The following is a 17,158-nucleotide window of genomic DNA, read 5'->3' as shown; positions in this document are numbered from 1 at the left end:
TTGTATACCGAAAAGATGAAATGCACTATACACTACTTTTGTACAGAAATTTGCCCCAATTTTCAGTCTAGACGAGTCTGCCTAGTTGGCCAAAGTCAGAGCCAGTATATGCAGATTTTGGGCAGCTCGAGTTAACGGATTTAGTAGAAAATCACATTGTGTATAAAAGATCCAGCCTATAATTCCATCCTGTCGTCGGGGATCAAACATGTTTGATATTTTAAGACCATTTTAAACATACCTTTTACACAACCTAATGCACCTTGGGTGAAAAAAAAACTGTGTGTGTGCGTGTGTTTTGTTTTCATTCTGTTCCCTGTTCTGCTTTGCCTGAGTTCTGTTCCCTATTTAGTTTCCCTGGTTGTTAATTAGTTCTTGAACCTGTTCTGTTTATTAAACCCTTTGTTTTGTCTGTTCATTGTTCTGTGTCGTCTATGTTGATTTGGTTGTTTATCTAAGATTATTATTACTCCTGCAATCTCCTGTGTGTTCCTAGTCTGTTCATTAATAAAGTATGTTTTGTTTTTTGGATAACTCTTCACCGTGTGCTCTACAGCCAAACATGACAATATATACAGTATATCAAATATATTAGATCATTGCAATATATATATATATATATATATATATATATATATATATATATATATATATATACATATATACATTTTGCAATGATGTACTGTTCTTAGCAGAATCTTTAAAGTAATCCACTGTCAGTGGTTCTGATCGACCTGACCACACACATTATTCTGCCTTTTACATGGCTACTTGCCAGATGGTCATTACATTTTGATTAGAGTTGAATTCTTTCATTATATATATAAAAAAGAAGAGTAATACAACTGACACAGCTATGTAGGAACTTGGTTGCCTTAAACAATGGTCAAAGAGTCAGAGTTTAGTGCTCTTATCTCTGACTACAAAATTCCATGATTGATTAAAATCAAGTTTTCCAGGCATCTGTAATAAAATTAAGTTAAAACTTTGCCACAATGAACATAAGTGTCATGTTGTCAACGTAACGATTAAACATTTTTGTCATGTGAATCCATTACAATATCTAAACATGCTGCTTCTTGGAAACTGTATAGAATCACATACGGGAAAGAAGCTTAAAGATTGCCCCAAAATTGCTAATCCTTTGCTCTCCAATTCATGCGTTCCTTTTATGGAAAAACTGCAAGAAAGAAATCACAGAGAGCAGGTGGGGAAGACAGATAGCTGAACTGCTTTGATCTTGAGCAATTCTTAACACGTCTTTGAAAATGAATTCACTGCTTCTTCAATTATGAGAAGTGTTCCTCTCCCTGCAGATAAAACAACACAAGCCGTGCATTTGCACACTTGCAAATGAGAGCAACAAGTCTCTTCCCTCTGCTACAGCACGCGAGGGAGACACCGAGGAATCATTAGAATGAGCTAGAATAAGCAAATGGTAAGAATTTCACGAAAACACGCAACTCTACAGTGAGACTCATTTGTTTCGGATTTACTAACAAGCTCCCAGACGGGGCTTATACTTTACTTGGTAACTACTTGTTTCTTTTATAACATCTTAGGTTTTTCATGTTCACAGGAAAAAATTCAGAGCAGTTCTGCTCTAGAGGAGAAAGGTGGTATGCGCGCACTTTTGGAAAAAAAGAAAGTGGTTCTGCCTGAAGAACCGAGGCTGGGTGGAATATAAATAAAAAAGGAAATAAAAACAAGAAGCTTGGAGGCCTCGTGGATGTACAAGAGAAACTAGGAAATGCAAACTGTACACAGAACAATGTGGGGAGGTAAAGCATTTCGAGCAAAAGCACCAGCAGTACAGGCCTGCAAGTAATTAGAGTTGTGGAGGATCTGTCTCAAAAGTACATTAAATATTAAAAGTACATTAAATATTATTACTGTTACTATATAGGATATAAGAATGATTTTCAACTAATTCATGCTGCTATCTGAAGTGAATTGTAGAGAAATGCAATGCTAATGAAAAAATCATATGTGTCCTGTGTGGGTTACTATCACAGTCGGCATTGAATAAATCCTCTGCTTGCTTACAAAAACTCAGAACGTTCCCAATTTGTCTACCTGGGTACTAGCAGATCTCAGACTGTGCCATTTCAAAAGGGTGTCCCTCAGGGGTCAATATTGGGTCCTACTCCATTTAGTATATGCTGCCTCTTGTGTAGATTATCCAGAAGAATGGTCTGGGATATCATTGCCATGCTGACGATACACAGATTTATACTCAGCCTGCTTTCAGTTCTGCCTCTTCAAATAAAGGCCAGGATGAAACATAATTTTCCTAAATTAAATTGCACTCCAACTATTGTTAATATATGTAATAAATCCAGGAGCCGAGTTTGGGTGTGATTTTTTTTCTTCTAATGCTCAGCTGACTTTTAATACTCATTTTAAAAATATTACTAAAGTGACCTTTTTTAATCTTTAGAATATTGCCCATATTAGACCCTTTCTCTCGAGGCCTGATGCAAAAAAGGCTTATTCAAACCTTTATTACATCTCGACTAGTTTACTGTAATTCACCTGAATTTGTATATATTGCAATAATTTGCAGATAGACCTGAAAATTCTTGCGATATATACAAATGCAGCTGCTTGTGTCTTGACTTAAGCATTTTTACTCCAACACATTAGCCCTGATTCTTCAACTACACTGATTCCTTATAGCCTGGCTAACGTCAGACCTCGTCTCATTGAATGCCCAGAGCCGTTTATTGGGCGCTACGAATGTCTATCAAATGCGCCTGTACCAGTGATGCGCGGGTCAATGTATAAACAACCCGGACCCGACCGACGTTTTCAACTAACCCGCCCGCAACTCGGACCGCAAAAAAAAAGAAAGAAAATATTGTACCCGACCCGCTTCCTGACCCGCATTTTTTAAAAGTAGGCTAGTAAATGCATAGCAAGAAATACACATGACAAAGCCAGCACTTTGGTCATTATCTTTCATTATTTCGGCAACTTTGCTCTTTCTGTTTGTGTATTTGCGGAGCTTCCACTCCCCAGTCTTCACCTTTTCTCTTGCCGCCTCCATCTCTACCTGCAGACTGAGCTCGTGCGTCATCTTCGCGCCAGTTATTCAGCCAATAAAGTGTAGGCCTATGTATTTCATAGAAAATTGCATGTGAGCGGAGTGGAGCGGGAGCAAGCGGGCGGATCTTGGACAGAACGCAGAGCGGCATTTTTAAAAGGATGGAGCGTCGCCCTATTTCCCGCTCCAATTTCGCTCCGCGCACACCAAGATTCTGAAGCATGCTCAGTCAAGCCTGACTCAGTCTACTGTTGATGACTGCAAGATGGATTCTATTTTCAGTCAAAACTCGGCTCAATAATGGAGTTCAAAAAGTAGGCTACTTCAAAAAGGAAAATAAGAAGTCATACAGGTGTAAAACTAACTATTATGTGGTAGAAGAAAACGACATCGTTTCAGTCAGTAGGCCTAAAGATTAATTTTGGAATCTAAAAAGACACATCTCTCGAAAACATGCAGTGTGATATGTGAACACGCTGGGAAGAAAGCAAAAGGTTAGCAAATTGAATACGGTAACTTAAAGTGTAGCCTAAATTAAATACAGCGTAAAATGCAAACAATTGATACAAGCCCATTTAAATTTTAATCCTGCGCGCTGCGCACAAGTTCAGTTATAAGAATGTTGTCCTAATAGTTAATTTAGCCTAGGCCTACTTTTAAAACGTTTATGTATATTTATTTTATATTTTTGTTTATATAAATTTTATTTATATTATTAGGCCCATTTATTCGTTTTATTTTACAGCAGTTTGTGTGTAAAATGGATATAAGCCCATTTAAATTTTAATCGTGCGCGTTGCACAAAAGTTAACTTATCAAAATTCTGGCCTAATAGTAAATTTTTTATGTAGGCTATATTTTTGTTTATATAATTGTTATTCATATTTATATTATTAGGCCCATTTATTCGTTTTATTTTACAGCAGTTTGTGTGTACAATGGATATAAGCCCATTTAAATTTTAATCGTGCGCGTTGCACAAAAGTTAACTTATCAAAATTCTGGCCTAATAGTAAAATTTTTATGTAGGCTATATTTTTGTTTATATAATTGTTATTCATATTATTAGGCCCATTTATTCGTTTAATTTTACAGGACTTTGTGTAGGCTATATTCCTTCTTACATAGGCCTAATTTGTCATTTGAAATAAAACATTTCTATTTGAAAAATGTTGTTGTTGCTCATTAGTTCTTTAGGAGGTAAGGCTGTGGTCTAAGCTACAGTGAGGCTACATGTAGATTTTTTTTCCCCTTTTTGGAGCGAGCGGGGGGCGATTTGAGTGGAGCGCGGATCAAACTGCGTTGAGCGCTGATCGAGCGATAATGAGCGGAGCGGCCTGATGTAGCTTTGAGCGGGGGAGCGGAGGGGTGGACAGTTCCGTGAGCGATGAGCGAAGATTCTCACCGCTCCACTCCGCTTATGCTCTCTATACTACTATATAAATTACAAAGGTTTAATTGGCATCTTTATTTCAAACGACCCGACCGACCGCGACCCGAATATCATAAAAAATATTTTTGGATGACTCGTAACCGCGGGTAACCGCGGGTGACCGCAGGCACCCGCTCATTTCGGATCAACCCGCGCATCACTGGCCTGTACGTAGCTCATAGCCAATCATTTCAATTATACCAGATGACGTATGTAGAGCGACAGAAATTCGACGAGGAAGAAGACGATGGGTCAGAGATTTATGTGTACACGATGGCGTTCAGCGACTATTGCCGTTTGTGCAAGACAAACATGAGGTAACTTCGCGTCTGCTGCCATGTTGGATCCATAGACATAAACAAACTGCTTCGGTGTGTCGCATAGACGTCGTCATCGTCTTGCTGCTCCCTCACCGTTCTGTGATTGGTCCCCTCGCTGAGGCGAAAATCTGGTCCATGGAATCCAGGCTGCCTAGCAGCGTGGATAAAATCGTGCTGCGCGCAAGGCAGCATGGGAAAACTCAGGCTAGATTTCTTACGCAAAATTCTTGTTTTAACTTATAAAGCAGTACATGGGTTGGCTCTGTTTACATTTATAATTTGGGTACACCACCCATACCTTCTCAAACTCTCCGCTTTACTTGTTCTCTTTCTCTTTATCAGCGCCTTTGTAAACTCAAAACCATGGGAGGGTGATGCTTTTTCTTGCATTGCTCCAAAGTTATGGAATTCATTACCTGCTTTATTAGGAATGCTCCTTTTTATTGTTTTAAGAAACTACTCAAAACACATCTTTTTAGTAAAGTTTTTAATCTGTAATTATTATTGTAACTTTTGTTATTACATACTATGTATAATTTATGTTGTAGCGCTTTGAGTATGAGAAAGGCACATTATAAATAAAATGTATTATTATTGTTATTGTTAAAAACTGCCCACCTAGAAGTGAGCAACAAAGCAATACTTTAATGTGAATACATTTTTAAGAATAAGACACTGTTGTTGTCACAAACTGCTCCGAGACACGAAGGTTGAGAATCCAAATACAGTTTTACTGAAAGATCCACAATCGAAGTCGAAAACAGGCAAAGGTCATAAACACCGGGTAATCAGTCCAAACAATAACAGGGTCAAAGGGGCACAGGCAAAAACAGAGGAAACCCAAGAAAACCGGACAGAACATCAAAAACCAAGATAAAGAAAACCAGGAGAATGCTTGGAATTGCAGTGTGACACTAAACAAGACTTCGCAGGGAATGACAGAAAGAACCAGGCTTATATAGGGTGAGCAAACAAGAAGATGAGACACAGGTGAAAACAATGAGTGCTAATGAGTCCAGGCAGAGAATTATGGGAGATGTAGTTTGTGAGGGAATGACAATAGTCTGTTTTGGAGTGCCCTCTGGTGGCTTTCAAGGGCACTCCAGCAGGTGACCATTACAGTTGTTTTTTTGCAATTTTTTTATGATTAAAATGTTAAAGTATTTATAGATTATTATTATTGTTTTGTTATGACAATGTAAAAATACATTTCAATATAAATATTTATCAAACAATAGTTATAATAAGTAACTCACTTTATTTCATATTTATGTCTGGTATTATTCCTAATGTCTCTCATTTCCAAATACTTTCATGCAGTCTGCTAGAACATTAAAACTAGATTTCTGATTGAATGAGATTCATCTCTTTAAAGCTGACATTTGTTCTATCAATCAGTGACTGACCTTAGATAATGCAATGTTATGTTTCTTTATTATTTGCTTCACATTTAACTTTTAATTGGTTTCATTTGTATTAATTATTTAATTTGCATTTGTCTCCACAATCACTTAACTTATCCACAAAAATAACAACAAACTGTTTAATCTCTTTTCCTTTCTGCATTTAACTTCTGCTCAAGCTTGTATACTAATCTAGCTTAAACAGCGCTTGAAACTTGACATTGTATACATTGCAGATATTGTTGGCCCTTATGATAAATTGCAATCGATGGTCATCATTTGCAAGTCACTTTGGATAAAAAGAGCATAATGAAATGAAATCATTTATAATGAAATATTAACACATTTTGGCATTTGAACAGTGATAGATTAAAAACAGTATAGCTTTCCTGTACATTGCATTGGATAGAATAGATCAGCTGTGTATCTCTCCATCTTAGAACGAGTGACTAGGGGCTTGTACACCGGAGAGAGAGAGACAAGAGGCTGGATAAGTGAGAGAAAGAGAGAGAGAGAGAGAGAGAGAGAGAGAGAGAGAGAGAGGATGAGGGTGTGTGTGGCTGAGTGTAGCTGACATGATTAGATCGCATTAGATTCACAACAAACAGCTGCGACCTGCTTACCTGCAGCAGCCTGATCAACTCACTATTCACAGACACATTAGTCCAGAAATTGCATGGTGTTGCAAAATTGGTGAACACAGACACTCATTCAGTCCAGGTCACAAATGTGCATGAACTGTAATGCCTATATTAATGCATATTTGAATAAGAGCCCTTGAATGAAACCCTATACCATTTAATTCAGAGGTAACAAACACATGCAAACATGCATTTAAACATAATAACTCAAGACCTTTGATATTTGCCTTACATCTGAATGTTTTTCTTGTTAATGTATAACCAGCGTGCAAATTGCAGAGTGATTTGAGAGATTTCAAACTATAGCAAACAAAAGTTTTTGTTATGTTTTTGAAAGAAGTCTGCGCCAGGGCTGCTTTTTTCTTAATCATAAAGACAGTTAAACAGTTATATATATATTGGGTGAACTAACCCTTAAAAATTAGAATGCTTACATCAATACTCAACGCATATGTCTGGATTTCATACATCTGGTTACGGCCAATTAAAATTATTCATCCCAATACACACATATTAAATATTACAAATCGAAATGGATTGAATTTGTGACAATGTTTTTAATTAACTAAATTAAACAAGCAGAAAAAAACCAATTTTGGAGTCAGTCAGTATATCAAAAGTTGGATCAGCATTGCATCACTAGTTCCTAAGACCAAATAAAAAGTTTGAAAGAGAAACAGGATTTTACTAAGAAGAAAAAAATATGAATTGTAATTCAGAACACACCTCAGTGCTTTTTTTAAAGGTGAAAAAAATAATTAATTTTCTTTTCTTATTATGATGGTTGTGAAGATACCGACATGTGTTTTGCATAAAGAGAGCACAGAACTGCAGGTCTACAAATTAGAACATTTGTATGATGTGACAGGAAAGAGTAGTTTGACATTTTAAACTCCCCTGTTGTTGTACAGGAAAAATTACTGTTGTTTAGGTTTAGGGAACAGAAACAATACGAGAGAGAACGGTAGGACAGGCCGGGACTGTGTTGCCAGATCCCACAAGAAAAACGTGCAACCTGATCTGACAAAAAATGGAAAAAATGAGCAAGAATAATAAAAAAATTACTCAATATAGAGTTTGCCTTCAACTAAATGTATCTGCCAGGTGAGTTTAGCGGACTTGCAGGTCAATTCATAGTGTATCCTGGAAATAAGACCACACAATGCAGCTTGGACCAACTTCACGAACAAACAAGACCAAAGTAGCTTATAAAAAGTGGACATGGTAACACTGACCAAAGGGTTGAAGGTTATAGAGCTCAGTTGGTCGATGGCAGCGGTTAACCTCCGGTCCTGAAGCTTAGTGTCAGTTTGACATATTAATGCTGGAGCAGCTTAGACTGACTGAAACCAATTATTTAGAAGGAAAAAGTAATGTGTCGTGCACAGAAGCGCACACACACAGAGGAGACTTTTGGTTAAGCACTGCTCCAACAAACTGCTACTCTTTCTGAAGTCCTTTTCTTTATCAGAATTATTGCTCTTAAGGGAAGCCATGCTCTACTCTTTCGCTCTCTCTCTGTCGACACAAACCAGCACATTCTTGCTGAATTAACTGTCAGTGATTGAATTTTACACTGGAGGCAATTAGGTATATATAAATTAGTTTCTGAAAAGTGGTTAAATAGGTCGTTTCACAAAGAGGATTTGGAGTATATAGAACATTTGTGCTACAGTGAAATTTCATTTGGATTCTTTTTACTTTTTTTAATACATGTTTTCAGTCTTATTATGCATTAATTGTGATTTATCACTGCGCATAATTCAAAGGAAAAAATGCACATTACATAGGCTTGGTGGGGAAAATACATAGCCAAATAACTATATTCAGGCAGTGATTTAGACAACTTTTAAAACAAGGTATTACTGAAATCTTGCCAATAATCTTGCACAGTAATTGTATTCCACTTTACGTTAATATAACACGTTTCAGCCATATCCAAATAAAATGTATAAATAATAAAAAATTCATATAAAATGAATTTATATATAATGCTTACATATAGGCATTATTTAAATATTTAAATAATAATAATTAAAAATGTATTCTATATTTAATTATTCATTTATATATATTTATACTTAATATTACTTATTATACTTATTACCAATTGTGTTTCATTTTGGATATATACCACATTATACAGGTAGAAATGAATGGGTGGTGTATTCCACTTCACGTTGACTTTACAGTTTACATTATTAAATGTGGTCTTCAGTTGACTTGAATTGAATTGAGAATGTATTCTATTTGTAACTCTTGTGTTCCTGTTGCTCAAACCATAGAGCAGGGGTTCTCAAATCTTGTCCTCGAGGTCCATTTTTCGCAGAGTTTAGCTCCAACCCAAATCAAACACACCCGAATAAGCTAATCAAGTGCTGCGTCCTAAATCGAAAACTTCCCTACTGTATAGTAAGCAAAAAACAGTATGCCAACAGAGTAGTATGTCCAAATTCATAGTGTTCAAAAAACAGAAGGCAAAAAGTAACCGCATGAGCTACTGCTTCCGGCGAGATTCTGAAGCACGCATTCAGTGGACATTTTACTATCCCATGAGGCCACGGGAGAGGATTTATGAATGGCAGTGAAGCGAAGCAACTGACGCTGGTAGGTTACATGACGTACACAACATGATGGATGTTGTACGTCCGAATTTCATTCATACAATCCATATTCATACTACACAATTTCGGATGCACAGAAGGTTTTCAGGATTACTAGAAAGTTATAGGCAGGTGATTTTGATCAAGGTTGGGGTTAAACTCTGAAGGGAAGTGTGCCTCCTCGAAGGGCCCGAGTTGAGAACCCCTGCTGTAGAGCATGAGACTATAGCAGCGCCAAAGTCATGGGTTCGATTCCCAGTGAATGCATGAACAAATAAAATGTATACCTGCAATGCAAAGTTGCTTTGGATAAATGTTACTCTGCTGGGAAAGCTGTGTTTTTCTTTGGACGTCTTGGATGTGATACTTAAAAAATACCTGTTCAATCCATCCCTTTGTTCAGAGGCCTTGCCTCAAGCAAAGAAGTAAAAAACATGACAGCCTACCTGTTAAGATTCTAAATGCATATTTCAGCAAGCGACATTCATTTGAGAAAGAGGAAAAAAGAGAAATGCCCTAATCTTGCAGTTGCGAGGTGCAGTCTGAGGGTGCTTTGCTGTGGTCTCATCTACCCAGCGCTGCTCTTGCAGGCTTAGGGCTTTGCCAAATAAATTCAGACTAAATCAATTAAACATGAGCTTTTCTCTGTTATGTAAATGTATTATCAACAAAACCTCATTTGAATCTTACCACGCCTGATTCTTTCTGCCTCATTCTCATTGCCATTCTCTCGCGCATTTGACGAGGGACGGTCTCTTTGATACATCTGTTTGAGACGGCGGGACGTTTCATTATTTATTGCTCAAATTTATTTCCTTCTGAGAGTGTGTGTGTGTGTTAGGGGGTGAACGCAAGACACCTGTGATGAATTGGTCACACTAGGAGCTGACGTGAACAGAGTTCATCTATTATGGGAGATGGAGTGAGACAGGATTGCATTACCTAAGCACCTCCAGTGTGGGGGATGAGAGGGTTTAAACAGGGCAAGTTAAGATACATGAGGCTATTCGCCACTCTGAAGTAAATGTGTACTCGTAGGTGTTTGTTAGTGAGGAGAACGAACATCAGATTTCGTAACCTTGGCAATTTTTCATGCACTTCAGGGGTTCTTTAGGGTCCAGGTGTTAGTGCTGTCCAGTCGAACAATGGACACTGAATCACTGTACCACCTGGTGTGGAGCTGCTTCCAGGTGGTGTCAACTAGACATTTTCTCAAGATAATATGAATGTCGCTTGCCCATGAAAAACTTGCTATCGGATGTGGTGTCACTGTTGAGGGTGGGTGCAGCAAATCAGCATATTGTGATTCACGAGTTCACACTTACATACAATTAGAGGGAGTAAAGTTGAATGCGTATTTGGCGTGCTGTCCGGGGGGAGGGCTCCGAGCTCGGAGTTCGGCCCGAACCCAGAGTACCGCCCCCTTATGTAAATGGTTAGGACTAGAAGTGTGGAGAAGGGGTGGTGGAGGGATGCTGCTAAACTGTCAACGAATTGAGGTGAGACTGCTGAATACATATACACCTCTTATCGTTGATTGCTGAGTGCTCTCCGCTCGTGATAATTATCTAAACGTGCTCCTCCTGAACTTTGTTAAAGGGATACTTCACCTCTGGAAAGATGAATGTGTATTTAAAATGTATTTTTGGCTTATGTGGATGAAAGACAACAACTCCCAGAATGCACTTGCTTCGCTGCTCTACGAGGCCACTCCCAAGCCACGCCTACCGGTAAGAGCGCGCAGTTAAAACCACAAGACTAGGCTACTAGTGAGTCTCCGTGACGAGTCTGCCCGGGATTTCGATTCCCAAATCCCAAATGGCGTGATTACTGATGAGTGACGGAGGAGCGGGAATTTTCTTAGCAATGTTAAAAAGCACATCAACCGATCACTTGTTTAGCGTTCATGTAAACTTTACATTCAGATTCCCCAATCGGGATGAATTCAGTTAGATTGAAACAAAAGGTGTGCATGTAAACAATGTGTGTGTTTGTTTACATGCACACACACACACAATTTTTTTTTTATTTTTTTTTTATTTTTTTTTGAAAACATGCAGAACAGCCCCTACTTCTGGCTGTAGTCTTTAGCCTCTGGCAAAAATGAAGATTTTTGCGTCATCTGAGGATTTTTTCCAGACAAAAAATACATAAATCTCTCGTCTCAGGGGGATATGAGGGTGGAAAGCACGTTAATTCGAAAACACTAGGGGTTTTCTACTGATACAAAGCTTAATGCTAAATCCTGAAGTATCCCTTTAATAAAAACATCATTTAATGAAGGATGATGTGACAATGAAGACTTGAGTTATGCAGGGTTGGGGTTATATATATAATGCTACTGTTCAAAAGTTTGATGTGAGTGATAAAAGTATGTATATATACATATGCTTTTATTTACCTGTCCTTGAGCATTCACAAATCTTATTAATACACAATCAGAGAATAATAACCTATTTTCCAAAGCTAATTTACCAGTTTTCTCCTTTTATTCTCTTTTTGTGTCATTTCACTCTTTGCACGTCCTCTTTGTATTCTTTTCAGGGTGTGTCTTCAGTATTTGGTGATTTATAGCGAGGGAGAATGAGTGCTCCAGATAAGGTTTCAGGAAACGGCAGCTCACCTGAGCTTACCCCTGCTTTGAGCCTCTAGGTCTGGGTACAAAAACAGACAAACCTGTGGCCGTGAGCATTGGAGCTTAAAAAAAAACTGTGATCATGGATATCAACTGCATGGCTTTTCATATTACCCAAGGCTATCACCTACTCATACACACAAAACATATACAGTGGTATGAAGTTAATCACGTGGGAATGTACAAACCCATGCCAAACTAGATGTTTAAAGAAAGTTGTACAAAAGTTACTGACATGCTAGGGGTTACAGGTCATTGCTGATGTAATCTGAGCTGATTTTAACATGTTGCTATTGTTTTCATTTACATTTCTATATTTAAATGACACCTTAATCCAAAATCAATTTACAGTGCATTCAAGTCATGATATTCAGGGGCCGGTTGCACCAGTTGTGTGTAATTTTAAACGTAGCCTTGTAGCATAAATTAGCTGTAAGGGTGTGTTCAGACTTGTAGTTCGGTTCTCTTGGTTCTTTTGGTCTGGACCAAAAAAAGAAAATTATAAATTTAGTCTTGGTTCGCTTAGCGTTCACACTGTCATTTTTAAGACTGAACCTAAAAGATACAAAAAACAAATACAAAAAATTTATTTTACGATGGAATGAACATCCAACACAATGCTGTGTTCTGGGCTAAATTCAAGATTTTGGATCGTTTAGATGTCTTTGTTCCGTGTTGCACCTTTTCAGGGATCTTGGTCCACTTGTTTGGTGCCAACAGGCCAAGTGTGAACACACCCTTAGTTACATTTTACCCACTACCAAATCAATGAGCATTACACCATTCAACTTAATTGAAATGTAACCTCACATACAGTATAGGCTAAACTAAAAAAAATTCTGGAAGACTTCAACCAGAAGTAGAATAAAGTATAATGGTTAGAATAAATTAGTAGATTGATTAAATTTCATTCATGAGCTCATGTTTTACTTGACAACAATAATTAAAACGTGTATGCTTTCATGGCTGTATCCCAAACAGTAGAGCATGCCATGGTGCTAGCAATACCACAGGTGTGATTTCCAGGGAATGTACGAACTGATAAAAATGTATACCTTGAATGCAATACAAGTTGCTTTGATTAAAAAACTCTTGTCTGTATAAATATATAAATGTTGTTGCCCTTTACTCTTTTTTAAAAACTCTTTTAACACCAGCACTCTCAAACTTACTCAATCCTTTAGTCTGACACACTACATCTCTGTTATCCTGAGGCTACAGACACCCCTCTGAAAAAGCTCACGGGAGGTAATGCATGGGTATTATATACCTGTACCACCTACAGACCTCTCTTATCTTCCCACCTGTGCTTATCCATCACTTTCTCAGTGCCATTTCTGTCCATATTGGTGCCCTAGGCGAAATTTCTATTGGGGATCCCTATCCCTTTTTCCCTTTGCAGCTTAGAGTCACCATGAAATCAAAATGGACAATTCTTATTTTTTTATGAATGTTGCAGTATTTATTATAAATGATTTATCAGTGCACATCATTATGTAGTATTTAAAGTCAACATGAAGCGGAAGTGGTGATATTATTTTGTTCACAACTGTGATGTATAACTGAGTGAAACGATTCTCAAACAATAAAAAAATGTAGGACGGGACTTGATTTTGTCCGTCAGGAATTGATTGGATCGTTGAATCGTTGTTTGCTATTGCTGTGATGTCATGTGAGAGACAGGTTGTCCCGCCATCACGCCAGTAAACACGTCATCAAAGAGAAGAGGTGTCGCTGCAAGAGGTAGGGGAAGTTATTTTTAAAGATTACGAAGGCACATTCATTTAAAAAAAATTTGCACAGATAAATCATTTATAATAATACTGCAATATTCCATAAAAAAAAATAAAAAATTTTTGATTTTTATGGTGACTTTAAAGGAGAACTCCGGTGAATTTTTAAGTTAATCTTGATCGTTTTACCTTTGTGAGTACTGTCTATAGAAAAAAAAAATGAACCGGATTGGTGCTTGCAACGCGGAGCTGTTACAGTTAATGCCCAGAGCTCCCATTTAGCTAAAACGGCAGTTATGGGGGCATAAACCTAAAGGCCCGTACACACCGGGACGAATTTCGCCGACGTTTAACGCCTCGTGACTAAACAAAGGGCGCCAATGTGAGTGTGCACACCGACGCGAAAAACGCCACGCGTAAAAGCGTAATTTTTTTTTAAACACCTCGGGTTCGTTTTTTTGGTTTGACGCGCCGCGTCAAAAACTATCCGACCAATGAGATTGGCGCTTTTGCTCACATGTCTGGAGCTTCTGAAGTTACAGTAAAACACAACTTGGGGGCGCTCAAACACAAAACGGTCTTGCCGAGCACACATACGTAACAGCGAAGAAGATATACGCCAAGTAGCGTCTACACTGCCCATAGACAGACATGAATGTAGAGCTGCTGGTCTCGTTGATGTCGGAATAAAGAACTATATGACAAACGCAACAGCGACTACAAAAATCTTGTTTAAAGAGAACTGTTATGGAGTGGTATTGCAGAGTATAGACTGTTATGGAGTGGTATTGCAGAGTATAGACTGTTATGAAGTGGTATTGTATTTCTGTTTTACATTAAGCGCCATCTAATGTCAGGGAATGAATTTGCATGTTCACTCGGCTCATCGTCAGCGAAAAACGCTTGGGTGTGAATATAAAAAACGCGTTAAAAAACGCTGGCGAATAACGCTCGCCGATATTCGTCCCGGTGTGTACGGGCCTTAAGAGTGTCTTTGTGCCTCTTAACAGACACAAAATGCAATTAAAATGTCTGTCCAACATGAACAGGGCCCTTACATGACAACAAGATGCGTTTAGCCATTGTTTAAACTCACCTAAATAGTGTTTTAGACAGCTAGCTGTAGTCTCGCGCTGAAGTCCCGTGGGAACTCAGTTGTAGCCGGAAAAAGGTAAATAGTAAGTGCGCGTGACTTTTTTTTTTTTTTTTTTTCACTTCAGCGGAAATCCCGCCCTGCAGCTGATTCTAAGGTTTTCATTGGTCATGTCAATTACAGATTGCCTACACCAAACCAGAGCCCGTCTACGGAGAGCCTTGGCACTTCCTATTAGCCCCATTGTATAGATGGTTGGTTGCAGTTCCATCAGAATTCCACTGGAGGTGATCGCGGGCGAGTGCAGACTGAATGGGAGTCAATGGGGCTATACGGCTAAATTTGTCTCTTTCACCCGATTGCCGTTGAGAAATCTCAGATTTGATTGTAGGTTTTGCAAGTCAACATGGGTTATAGGTCGAAAATTGAATGAAAGAGTACTTATGTCCTTTCGATTTCTTACAAGTTGAGTTGTTGTTGCCCATAACACGCTAGCATTCTGCTAATGAACGCTGATTGGTCAGTGAAGGACTGATTACGACCAGAGATGCCGCTTGATGGCATCGTGTCATCCGAAGCGGAACCAGAAACAAACAAAACAAAAACTCTTCTAGCACGTGTGTTTACCTGTGTCAGCTGTGTTGTCGATGCCTCGAGAGAAAAGAAAGTGCAGAGCGCGAACGCACCAAAGTGACTGAAGGATTGCCGTAAAGCAGTATCTCTGGTCGTACGATGTGTATGACGTCATTGACACTTTAAAATACTTTTTAAAGCAAATAAGTGACTCTAAAAAATCTAACACCCAGCAATGTGTAATTTCTTTGCATCTCCTTTCGAATACAACATTCAAATTACTAGACAAAAAATTATATCCTGAGAAAAGTGGATTTTGATGGATATAGCGCCATAGACCTCCATTCATTCTGCACTCGCCTGCGAGCGCCCCCACATGGACAGAGACGCGTTACTGCAGCCAGTCCAGAAACCGGAAGTAACCAGAGAGTGCCAATTCTCTTCCTATTAGACATTCTCTGACCAAACACTGATCCTTAAACCTACCCGTCACTGTAACCTAAACCAATGAAATCAGCTGCAGGGCGGGATTTCCGCTGAAGTGGTTTGAGGGAAACAAATCGCGCACATAGGGTGCTTCTCATTTCTTATTTGTGCATCCTCGTTTCCTTTCCTCGCTTCCTTTCCTCGTGTCTCAGCTCCACCCCCTGTCGGATGCGAGGGAAGGCTGTAAGGAAAAGATGCGAGGACGGAGGAATCGAATGTAACTTTTTTATATAGGCCTACATTGGAATACTTGATCACACTTCATCGCGTCATCAGCAGCGCTCAAAGGATCTGCCCTTATGTTGTTGAAGTTTGTTTATTTAAGAAATTCATAATAAATAATAATAAAGCAAGATACCCGGTTGAAATATGTGAGATGTGTGGTTTATATAAACTGCAAAGGTAAAGTATAAATTAAAATGATTGTGACCAATGTGAAGGGGGAGGAGAATTTAGACGTGCGTCACGTTTAAGTCGATAAAACTCTTCCGCATAGGATACACCTGTGTATCCTCGCTCATGACTCCTCAGGAAGCCTCCTAACTCCTCGATCCTCGACTCCTCGCGGTGCAATTAGAGAATTGAGATGTCCTTCAAGATGGCTGAGCTCGATCGGTTTCCGGGTCATAGGATGGAGGACGGAGGAGCGAGGAGACGAGGAGGGATATTGAGAAGCATCCACAGTGCAGGTGGGAGGAGCGTCGTGTTCCGGCTACAACTGAGTTCCCACGGGACTTCAGCGCGAGACTACAGCTAGCCGTCTATTGAGGTGAGTTTAAACAATGGCTAAGTTGCTAAACGCATCTTGTTGTCATGTAAGGGCCCTGTTCATGTTGGACAGACATTTTAATTGCATTTTGTGTCTGTTAAGAGGCACAAAGACACTCCTTAGGTTTATGCCCCCATAACTGCCGTTTTAGCTGAATGGGAGCTCTGGGCATTAACTGTAACAGCTCCGCGTTGCAAGCACCATTCCGGTTCGTTTTTTTTTTTTTCTATAGACAGTACTCACAAAGGTAAAACGATCAAGATTAACTTAAAAATTCACCGGAGTTCTCCTTTAACATGTTATGGTGTAATTGAGGAGCTCATAGGCAACCGCCTACACTATAAAAAATAGATCCAGAAAATAACAGAAAAAGTACTGGCAACTCATTACCTGGACATTATCCAGTAATTTTACAGATATTTCC

The sequence above is a fragment of the Leuciscus leuciscus genome, assembly GCF_965113295.1.
Source record: "Leuciscus leuciscus genome assembly, chromosome: 3".
Classification (NCBI taxonomy): Eukaryota; Metazoa; Chordata; class Actinopteri; order Cypriniformes; family Leuciscidae; genus Leuciscus; species Leuciscus leuciscus.
The sequence above is the reverse complement of the archived record's forward strand: the minus strand, read 5'-3'. Positions refer to the sequence as shown.